The 11,723-nt window shown below is 44.6% G+C and overlaps 1 long non-coding RNA gene across 1 annotated transcript; it reads right to left on the bottom strand.

The window, feature by feature from the left end:
- Positions 1 to 7,752: 7,752 nt before the first annotated feature.
- Positions 7,753 to 9,991, bottom strand: LOC144328912 (uncharacterized). Its single transcript, XR_013394302.1, has 2 exons — positions 9,903 to 9,991; positions 7,753 to 9,323 (listed from the first exon to the last, which is right to left on the bottom strand). It is a non-coding gene; the product is annotated as an uncharacterized LOC144328912 (long non-coding RNA).
- Positions 9,992 to 11,723: the final 1,732 nt, after the last annotated feature.

Genomic DNA, 11,723 nt, shown 5'->3' with positions numbered 1-11,723 from the left:
CCAAGGCAACTGCCTGTAAACAAAATAAACATCCATAAAAATGGCAAAAGTTTCTTTCCCAAATCAGTTTTATCTCAACAGCAAACACAGTAAATAAAGAGTTCACTTGCAATATGTTGGTGGTTCAGTGCTCATTTCTTCTCTTTCCCAAATTAGATTTTATCTTAAACAATTGCAAGCGCAGTAATAAATAGTCCACTTTTGATATAGCAGTGGTTGGGTGCTCAGACGTTGTTCCAGTAATCCAACGTTTCGGTGCTAAAGAGCTGAGTCATCAAGCTGCCAAAATCTATTGTAACAGAATTGCAATTAATTAACAAGTAGAATAAGGAGAATTAAAATTAAAAAGACGTTGAGAATATGTAATTAAGGTATACCTTTGTAGTAAATGATACACAAGAGAATCATAGAATCATAGAGTTGGAAGAGACCACAAGGGCCATCGAGTCCAACCCCCTGCCAAGCAGGAAACACCATCAGAGCACTCCTGACATATGGCTGTCAAGCCTCTGCTTAAAGACCTCCAAAGAAGGAGACTCCACCACACTCCTTGGCAGCAAATTCCACTGTCGAACAGCTCTTACTGTCAGGAAGTTCTTCCTAATGTTTAGGTGGAATCTTCTTTCTTCTAGTTTGGATCCATTGCTCGGTGTCCGCTTCTCTGGAGCAGCAGAAAACAACCTTTCTCCCTCCTCTATATGACATCCTTTTATATATTTGAACATGGCTATCATATCACCCCTTAACAGTGTGTAAACAGCTTAAAGCAGGGGCATATCTACAAGAAAAAAGTGAGACAGTAACTCGTCTATTTGCACATACAGTGGTACCTCGGGTTACATATGCTTCAGGTTACAGACTCCGCTAACCCAGAAATAGTGCTTCAGGTTAAGAACTTTGCTTCAGGATAAGAACAGAAATCGTGCTCTGGCAGTGCGGCAGTAGCAGGAGGCCCCATTGGCTAAAGTGGTGCTTCAGGTTAAGAACAGTTTCAGGTTAAGAACGGACCTCAGGAACGAATTAAGTACTTAACCTGAGGTACCCCTGTACAGTCATACCTTGGGTTAAATATGCTTCAGGTTGAGCATTTTCAGGTTATGCTCCGCGGTGACCCAGAAGTAACAGAATGCGTTACTGCCGGGTTTCGCTGCTCGCACATGTGCAGACACTCAAAATGATGTCACGCACATGCGCGGAAGCGTCAAATCGCGACCCGCACAGACGCACAGTCGCAGGTTGCGTTCTACTCAGGATACGAATGGGGCTCTGGAATGGATCCCGTTTGCATCCAGAGGTACCACTGTACCTAGTTAATACCCCCAGTCACTAAAGAGGACAATGTCCTTCCGTTTGTCAAACCTCCTTAGGAAATGTGGGCAGAGCTCACAAATTTAAAGACATAACGGCAGAAAGTCCACAAACAGCTGCATGTAATTACTTGAATCCTGTGAACTAATGTTGAATTTAGTCCACATGGAACTAGTGTGTTGAGTTTATAGCAGTCTTAACAGGGCGGGAGGTGGCACCAATGTATATCAACTGATAAGGACAATCAATTAATTAAATCATGTTTCTGGTGCCACAGTTAGTGAATCCATTCGATTTCAGAATCATGGAGCTGTTAGGGACATGGTAAGAGGCACTTTCAATAGCCTGGTTGCAGGCTAAACAGCCTCCACACTTAAAGTGTTCCAGTGGTAGACGAGAAGTTTTCTGTGGTCTTTTAAAAGACCACCTGCCCTGTTAAGACTCATATTTCAGAACACCGATCCCACATTAGAGGCAACATCAGAGAGGCTCCGCTGGTTGAACAGTTCATTGAACAAAACCACACTTGTGATGACTGTCGCTTATTTGTTGTAAAGCACCTATCTTCAACTCTCTCCGCTGGTTTTAATGTGTCCAGATTACATTCCAAGATGGAGTCCTAATATATTTATAAACCCAATAAAAATACCTAAGAAGGAAACAAACAAACAAACAAACAAACAAACAAACAAACGCATAAGTAATTACTTTGAGGGTATGCTATGGTTTATGATAAAACTGATTTGGGAAAGAAACTACTTTTGCCATTTTTTATGGAAGTTTATTGTTTATAGACAGTTGCCTCGGTAATGGAGGGATGGCAGCTACAGAATCCGTGGCAGGTGGAATCCGTGGCAGGTGGCAGATGCCTGGACACCATTCTGCTCCTTCCGAGACAAATAAACATCCCCTGAATACAGCGCAAAGATAAATAGGGTGGGAGAGATTCAAATGCATTATTTGGGTTGTGTGAAAACGTGCATTTGTTAGGTGGTCAAAGCGCTGAGCTCACTGCAAATGATTGGGGTGTAACTTCTCCAGATCCTCTCGTGGGAAGGAGAGAAAGAAGCCATGACGCAACAGCAATTCCGCACAACATGTTGACCAATAAGTGTATGTAAATACAGATAGATATTATGCACCAAGGACCACTGTGCCAGGCTGTTCCACAGTAGTTCAGCCTCACCTTGGGTCATTGACACCCTCCTTTTTCCCTTGGATGTAAACTCTGCTTCCCATAAAACAGATGCAAGTCCAGAGCCTCTGACTACCAGAACAGGATGCAAATATCTGGCTTGTATGTGACGCGAATCATGAATCCTGTTGAGACTCAAGTCACCAGAATATGGGCAGGACTTAAGTAGATTTGAATAGTAAAAGGAGAATCAACAGCACAAGGCCTATTTCCTTCTTCTCAGGTAACTGCAATAGGACTGCAGTGAAATCTTCTGCCTTATAGAAGTATTTAGCAATATAATGGTTTCATATACATAAATATGGCTTTTATATGTAATTAGTGTTATTCATAATTAGACCAACAGTTTTCAAACACATCATTCCATAAAATTAATAACCTTTGATCTTCTCTTTTAAAAAAATGGCATTCGGGTTGTGTGAGTGAGTGGATATAATGCAAGCAGATAGCCATGTAGAGGAATCTGCTTATATAGTACTTTCCTCTCCATCTATCATGCACTGGCTTGAGATATTGATTAGAAAGCTCTGCAATAAACCCCTGGCACTTGATTTATTTGACGGTTTTCTTCATTGCAGGGTCCCTGCTTCATATACACCAAAATCCTATATTGCACACAGGCAATTTGCAAAGAATATTACATGCCTTTGTCTTTCGTTTTACAATGTGTGCTCAACACAAAGAATTAGATGAAGCAATGTATTTTCCCCCTTCATGGATCACTGCCTTGCCGTGGCGAAGGGGCTTGAAGAACTCAGAGAAGCTATGAACTATGCCGAGCAGGGCACACAAGATGAACAGGTCATAGTGGAGAGTTTTGACCAAACGTGATCCACCTGGAGGAGGAACCGGCAAGCCACTCCAGTATCCTTGCCAAGAAAACTCCATGGACAAAGACAACAGGCATATAAAAGTTATGACGCTGGAAGATGAGCCCCTCAGGTCGGAAGGCGTCCAACATGCTACTGGGGAAGAGCGGAGGGCAAGTACAAGTAGATCCAGAGCTGATGAAGCGGCTGGGCCAAAGCCGAAAGGACGCTCAGTTGCGGATATGCCTGGAAGCGAAAGGAAAGTCCAATGCTGTAAAGAAAAATATTGCATAGGAACCTGGAATGTAAGAACCATGAACCTGGGTAAGTTAGAGGTGGTCAAAAATGAGATGGCAAGAATAAATATTGACATCCTGGGCATCAGTGAACTAAAATGGACGGGAATGGGCGAATTCAGTTCGGATGACCATCACATCTACTACTGTGGTCAAGAAACCCGTAAAAGAAATGGAGTGGCCATCATAGTCAACAAAAGAGTGGCGAAAGCTGTACTGGGATGCAATCTCAAAAATGATAGAATGATCTCGATACGAATCCAAGGCAGACCTTTTAACATCACAGTAATCCAAGTTTATGCACCAACTACTGGTGCTGAAGAAACTGAAATTGACCAATTCTATGAAGACTTACAAGACCTTATAGAAGTGACACCAAAGAAGGATGTTCTTCTCATTATAGGGGATTGGAATGCTAAAGTAGGGAGGCAAGAGATAAAAGGAACAACTGGCAAGTTTGGCCTTGGAGATCAAAACGAAGCAGGGCAAAGGCTAATAGAGTTCTGTCAAGAGAACAAGCTGGTCATCACAAACACGCTTTTCCAACAACACAAGAGACGACTCTACACATGGACATCACCAGATGGGCAGCATCGAAATCAGATTGATTATATTCTCTGCAGCCAAAGATGGAGAAGCTCTATACAGTCAGCAAAAACAAGACCTGGAGCTGACTGTGGCTCAAATCATCAGCTTCTTATAGCAAAATTCAAGCTTAAACTGAAGAAAGTAGGAAAAACCACTGGGCCGGTAAGATACAATCTAAGTCAAATCCCTTATGAATACACAGTGGAAGTGAGGAACAGGTTTAAGGATTTAGATTTGGTGGACAGAGTGCCTGAAGAACTATGGATGGAGGCTCGTAACATTGTACAGGAGGCAGCAACGAAAACCATCCCAATGAAAAGGAAATGCAAGAAAGCAAAGTGGCTGTCCAATGAGGCCTTACAAATAGCGGGGGAGAGAAGGCAAGCAAAACGCGAGGGAGATAGTGAAAGATACAGGAAATTGAATGCAGATTTCCAAAGAATAGCAAGGAGAGACAAGAAGGCCTTCTTAAACGAGCAATGCAAACAAATAGAGGAAAACAACAGAATGGGAAGAACCAGAGATCTGTTCAAGAAAATTGGAGATATGAAAGGGACATTTCGTACAAAGATTACCATAATAAAGGACAAAAGTGGTAAGGACCTAACAGAAGCAGAAGACATCAAGAAGAGGTGGCAAGAATACACAGAGGAATTATACCAGAAAGATATGGATGTCTCGTACACCCCAGGTAGTGTGGTTGCTGACCTTGAGCCAGACATCCTGGAGAGTGAAGTCAAATGGGCCTTAGAAAGCACTGCAAATAACAAGGCCAGTGGAAGTGATGGTATTCCAGCTGAACTATTTAAAATTTTAAAAGAAGATGCTATTAAGGTGCTACACTCAATATGCCAGCAAATTTGGAAAACTCAGCAGTGGCCAGAAGATTGGAGAAGATCAGTCTACATCCCAATCCCAAAGAAGGGCAGTGCCAAAGAATGCTCCAACTACCGCACAATTGCACTCATTTCACACGCTAGCAAGGTTATGCTTAAAATTCTACAAGGAAGGCTCAAGCAGTATGTGGATCGAGAACTCCCAGAAGTGCAAGCTGGATTTAGAAGAGGCAGAGGAACCAGAGACCAAATTGCAAACATGCGCTGGATTATGGAGAAAGCTAGAGAGTTCCAGAAAGACATCTACTTCTGCTTCATTGACTATGCAAAAGCCTTTGACTGTGTCGACCACAGCAAACTATGGCAAGTTCTTAAAGAAATGGGAGTGCCTGATCACCTCATCTGTCTCCTGAGAAATCTCTATGTGGGACAAGAAGCTACAGTTAGAACTGGATATGGAACAACTGATTGGTTCAAAATTGGGAAAGGAGTACGACAAGGCTGTATTTTGTCTCCCTGCTTATTTAATTTATATGCAGAATACATCATGCGAAAGGCTGGGCTGGATGAATCCCAAGCTGGAATTAAGATTGCCGGAAGAAATATCAACAACCTCAGATATGCAGATGACACAACCTTGATGGCAGAAAGTGAGGAGGAATTAAAGAACCTTTTAATGAGGGTGAAAGAGGAGAGTGCAAAATATGGTCTGAAGCTCAACATCAAAAAAACGAAGATCATGGCCACTGGGCCCATCACCTCCTGGCAAATAGAAGGGGAAGAAATGGAGGCAGTGAGAGATTTTACTTTCTTGGGCTGCATGATCACTGCAGATGGTGACAGCAGCCACGAAATTAAAAGACGCCTGCTTCTTGGGAGAAGGGCAATGACAGGCCTAGACAGCATCTTGATAAGTAGAGACGTCACCCTGCCAACAAAGGTCCGTATAGTTAAAGCCATGGTTTTCCCAGTAGTGATGTATGGAAGTGAGAGCTGGACCATAAAGAAGGCTGATCGCCGAAGAATTGATGCTTTTGAATTATGGTGCTGGAGAAGACTCTTGAGAGTCCCATGGACTGCAAGAAGATCAAACGCATCCATTCTCAAGGAAATCAGCCCTGAGTGCTCACTGGAAGGACAGATCGTGAAGCTGAGGCTCCAGTACTTTGGCCACCTCATGAGAAGAGAAGAGTCCCTGGAGAAGACACTGATGCTGGGAAAGATGGAGGGCACAAGGAGAAGGGGGCGACAGAGGACGAGATGGTTGGATAGTGTTTTCGAGGTTACCAGCATGAGTTTGACCAAACTGCGGGAGGTAGTGGAGGACAGAGGTGCCTGGCGTGCTCTGGTCCATGGGGTCACGAAGAGTCGGACACGACTAAACGACTAAACAACAACAACAATGTATTTTCTTCCGATAGCAAAAAAAATGTGTTCTAGTGCTGCCATCAAATTGCATTCAGCAATCAAGCTTTATTTGTGGAGCCAACCATTTCCTGAATCGGCTCTGTTGTTCCAGATTTATGGCACTATTTTTATCACCAAGTGGATCTAATGGCCTGCTGCAATCTTAATTGGCATAAATTAGCATATCCATTGAAAGCTTTTTCAGCTCTATTCTTTACCATTACTGTAATTTATTAGGTCAAACATCTAGAACTTTCCCTGTGTGCACAACTTGGAGATTCTTGACCCTTGCTTTCCTTTTTCTAGGTGTTATGACAAATGATTATATATTTTCGTGAAACCAGCTATGTTATACTAGGCCACACTATTGGTCTGCCTAGAGGATCACACGATTAGCACCCCCATCTCTTGCAGGCCAAGAGAGGCTGGCGTGTGTCTTGGGGGCGGGGAGGCAGCTGCGATGGCACCCTACTGGGATCGCGCTGCTGGGGGCGGTGCGCTCCCCCCCCACTCCTCTTCCTCCACCAGTGGGTGAAGCCACCCACCTGCCAATCATATAACATTGGGGTGGAGCTTGGGGGCACGATTTAGCCCATTATTCTGAATAAAGTATTAATCTCCTGCCCAGTGGCGGACTTTGGTAATATCGTGTCCTGAATGAGGACAAAATCTGGAACCCCCAAGCTTTGAGTAGACACCTCCATAAATATACCCTTTAGGTAGTATGTTGTTGTTGCTGTTGTTGTGAGTCCCCTTGGCTCAGAGGTCCTGCACCACCTTAAATCCGGCCCTGCCCTGCCCTGCCATGTACCTTCAGTGGATTTGTGCTGATGTGGGTTGCTCTGAAATAAGTGTCCTTACCCACTCTTCACGGCTGTGGCTTTCTCGCCTAGGGAAACACACCTTGCCTTACTCCCTTAGTGAATTATTAACAGCTTTATGCCTTTAGCTGGAAGCATTTTGTCCTGTCTCCCATGTCCTTCTAATTCCACAAAGATGCCGCTGCCCTAACTAGCAGTACATCACAGCAACACGTAGCCAATGTTTTTTTCTGGGGGGCAAGCATACCCCTAAACACTTTGTGACTCTTTGTACTTTTGTTCATTTACTATATTTATTTCCCGATTTGAACTATAAAATGGTGATTTTCTTGAGTAAAAATGAGAGTACCCCTCAACATTTTTTAAGAAAAAAGCACTGATCATAGCTAAACATCTTTTTGTCAGGTCACCTTTTGTACCCAAGAACCTCAAACACAGCCTCCATTTTGCTGCAGCAGTTTCCTTTGGTACGTACTGGACAGTGAAATCGACTTAATTTGTGAGGTTGGTTTTGTTTTTTGGTCTGTCTTTTCTACATATAGATGAATTTTAATTACAGCAAAGATGGTGCAAAACATTTAAACTACTTCACACTGTGAAGAATTTATTTTCTGTCACTCCAAAGGGTAGGACCCAAATCAGTAGGCTCAAATTACAATAAAAAGGATTTAAACTGAACATTAGAAAAAATTTCCAGATGGTCCACTTGGTTGACAGTAGAACAGACTCCCTGGAAGGTGGGGGCTTTCCTTCATTATAGGTTTTAAGCAGAGGCTGGGGGGGGGCACCCGTGAGGGATATTGTAGTGTGGATTCCCTGCACTGACAGGGGCCGCACACTTGAGGTCCCTCCCTCCCAAATCTATGATTCTCAGTTTATAAATACTCAAGCCAAAAAATGTGATCCAGTGAAATCGTATTCATGTCTACTAAAAAATAAATCCCACCGAGTTCAGTGGGGCTCATTCCCAGGGAACTGAGGATAGGATTATTATAGAGTTGGAAGAGGCCCCCAGGGCCATATAGTCCGACCCCCTGCAATACAGGAATCACAGCTGAAGAAGAATCCCTGAGAGGTGGCCATGCAACCTCTACTTAGAAGCCTCCAAGGAAGGAGAGTCCACCACTGTAATGGTTCTAGGGGTTGCTTGTGCGTAAATCGTCGCCACACCTGGCTGGGTTGCCTGGGTGAACCCTTTCTGTCTGGACAGCCACTCGCCCGTGGCTGTCTCAATCACTGGCAGAATCCGTCAGTGGGCGTTTCTTGAACTTCTTCCAGCAAAGAAGCTCTTTGACGCCTAGTCTCCGCCTAGTCTCCCTGCGCGGAAGCCTTCTGCGCAGGGAGGGTGTGGGCAGCGGAGGACCCGTGCTCTCCCCGCTGGTCCCCGGCGAGGAGTCGTGGAGCCTCCTCGCCGATTCCCCCATCTGCCCCCCTTCTCCACTGGTGCTACGCTGATTACCATCCCCAGAAGATGTGCTGCTTCTCTCCCTCCCGGGACGCTCTCCGGAACCCCTCTGGAGCCCTCCCTCTCCCTCAGGCTCCGATGGCAGTTCCCTGACAACCACCTGGAGTCCATTCCACTGTTGAACAACTCTTACCATGTTTAGTCAGAATCTCCTTTCTTGTCATTTGAATCCATTGAATCCCACCCTCTGAGCAACAGAAAGCAAGCTTGGCCATCTTCGAGGTGAGAGCCCTTCAAGTATTTGAAGATGACCATCATATCACTGCTCATCCTTCTCTTCTCCAAGCAAAGCATATCCAACACCCTCAACCATTCCTCACACGGCTGAGAGCCAGTGTGGTGTAGTCTCGTAATCTGGAGAACCGGGTTCGCGTCTCCGCTCCTCCACATGCAGCTGCTGGGTGACCTTGGGCCAGTCACACTTCTCTGAAGTCTCTCAGCCCCACTCACCTCACAGAGTGTTTGTTGTGGGGGAGGAAGGGAAAGGAGAATGTTAGCCGCTTTGAGACTTCTTAAAGGGAGTGAAAGGCGGGATATCAAATCCAAACTACTCCTCTTCTTCTTCTTCTTCTTCTTCGTCTTGCAACTTTCAATATAACTAAAAAACAAAATATAAAAATATCCCTGATCAATGAAGCCAGGGTCCATCTAGAACACAAAAGTATGCACAGCTATCTCAATGTTGGGCTCCCACAGCTCCAGCCAGCATGATCAGTAAGGGTGATGGAAACTGTAGTCTAACAAGAGTGGGAGGGCCACTTTTTCCCTATCCTTGCATTGCAGTCTCCAGTGTCCCACTGTAGATTGCCAAACTGTTCTGGGAACTGCAGAAGCGGGGCGTGAAGGTAGCAGCTCAGGCTGTTGTCTTTACTTTTTAAACAAAGTGATGTTTTACTGATTAAAAAACCCCAGGATGATTGTTCGTTTGATCTAGCAAAAGTCTCCCCCCCCCCCCCGCAACTCTTGTGAAGTTGGTTTAACCTTTTTAACAGATTAAATGCAAGGAACTTGAAATTACCATTTAGTCATAAGACTCCAGTTAATTCTTTTCCAGGAAGGACAAATTATTTAAGGGCACTAAAGCAATTAAAACTTGAAAGAATAACCACTGAAAAGTTTTAATGGATATTTATGGCTGAAATTCTGTACAGTTATCTGGCAGTCTGATAGAACTTACTTCTGAGGGGTCATGCATAAGACGGTTTTGTGCCTGATCAAAAAAATTGATTCAGCTCAGTTGATTAGGGAATTGGCCTGAATGGACAAAGAAGAGAAGAAGAAGAGTTTGGATTTGATATCCCGCCTTTCACTCCCCTTCAGGAGTTTCAAAGCGGCTGACATTCTCCTTTCCCTTCCTCCCCCACAACAAACACTCTGTGAGGTGAGTGGGGCTGAGAGACTTCAAAGAAGTGTGACTGGCCCAAGGTCACCCAGCAGCTGCATGTGGAGGAGCGGAGACACGAACCCGGTTCACCAGATTACGAGACTACCGCTCTTAACCACTACACCACACTGGCTCAAAAAAGAATTTATGCTATTTAGATTCATGTGCTTTCAGGTTACAAGGGTACATTTCCAGGAGTGCTCCAGATGTCACCCCACGACTAAAAATAGGAACATGGCGAGATACTTGTCAATAACCCGGAAAGGCTTTCAATGCCAATCTTTCTTTAAACTTCTGCAAATAGAAAAATAAAATATTTAAAATATTGAACTGGAAAGTAGACTCTACATTAGGGAAGGGGAATTTACCAGAAGTTAACTTTTGCCCTTGGCCCTGCCTCCCCCTGGCAAGTTTGTGATCAACTATCCTGAAGAGTTATTAACTTGGTCAGAGGAAGGGCACATTCACTCTGCGATCGTGCCCTTCCCCTGACCAAGTTAGTAACTCTTCAGGATGGTTCACCTGATGTAACCAGCAATGCGATTACCTGGGGAGCGGAGCTGCAACTGAGATACAATTGGTTCAGGCGGAAGTGCATTTTGTGTGCATTAGTGCCTCCATGTGCAGATGCTTCCCACACTGGTAGCGGGTGCAACTATGGCATGCATCCACAGGCTAAGCTAGTGAGATCTATTAACATGGAGGTGCAAAGAAAGTTAAGGTTCTTCAAACTAACTTTTTCTATATATACATGGAGATTCTTAGCCGAATGAAAAATTCTATAGACAGTTCTGTACTTGCAGCCACTGTTCACACAACCCTTATAGGAATGGCAGAAGTGAAATTGTATCATTACGTTTTGTAGCAGTATTCAAATATGCTGCATGTACTTTCAGGAACTTGGACCGCTCATTTAGAAGTATAGCTAATCTTAATCACCAGAAAAGGCTTTGTTTATGTTCTCAGGACGCCGATTGCATGAAGCATATCCTACTGCATTGTGGGCAGTATGAGCAAGCAAGGGATCAACTGATCAAACCCTTACTAGCAAATTTGCCGGGAAAATCTGAAGCCTCCCATATTAAATACCTTCTGGAGGATAGTCAAATGACATTACACTGGCCGTGGCAAAGTTTCTTTCGGAGGTCACAAGAAACAAAGACCATCATGTTCTAGACATAACAAAATGACCACCTCGGTCTCTTTCACCTGTTTGGCTGTTTTAACTGTATCTTATTTTGAAACTGTTTTGTGGGTCTATGGACCGCAAGAAAGAGATTTGATTTGAATCTTAATCATAGGATCTCATGGACTGGCTGGACGCAGAGGAGTGATGGGAAGCACCAGTCGGGGAACCAGCTAGGGAGGCGCCCTGGGGAAGGCGACTCAGAGCCAGGGACTGGCGGTGGGAAGACGAGAGTGGTCAGAGGGAGCAGCAGACTGGGAGGGGGTGCCAGAAGCAGAAGAGGTGAAAGGGTTTAGTGAGCCGCAAGAGGCCAGGGAGTCTCCCCCTCCTGCTGCAACCAGCTCCTCTCCCTCCCAGAGAAATGAAACAGACAGAGCAGAGGGAGGTTGTGTGCAGACTGCATGGGAAAGACCCTGGAGAGGAGTCCT

This window comes from Podarcis muralis, chromosome 9 (assembly GCF_964188315.1).
Source record: "Podarcis muralis chromosome 9, rPodMur119.hap1.1, whole genome shotgun sequence".
NCBI classification, from domain to species: Eukaryota; Metazoa; Chordata; class Lepidosauria; order Squamata; family Lacertidae; genus Podarcis; species Podarcis muralis.
This window is presented reverse-complemented; position numbering and strand designations above follow the sequence as displayed.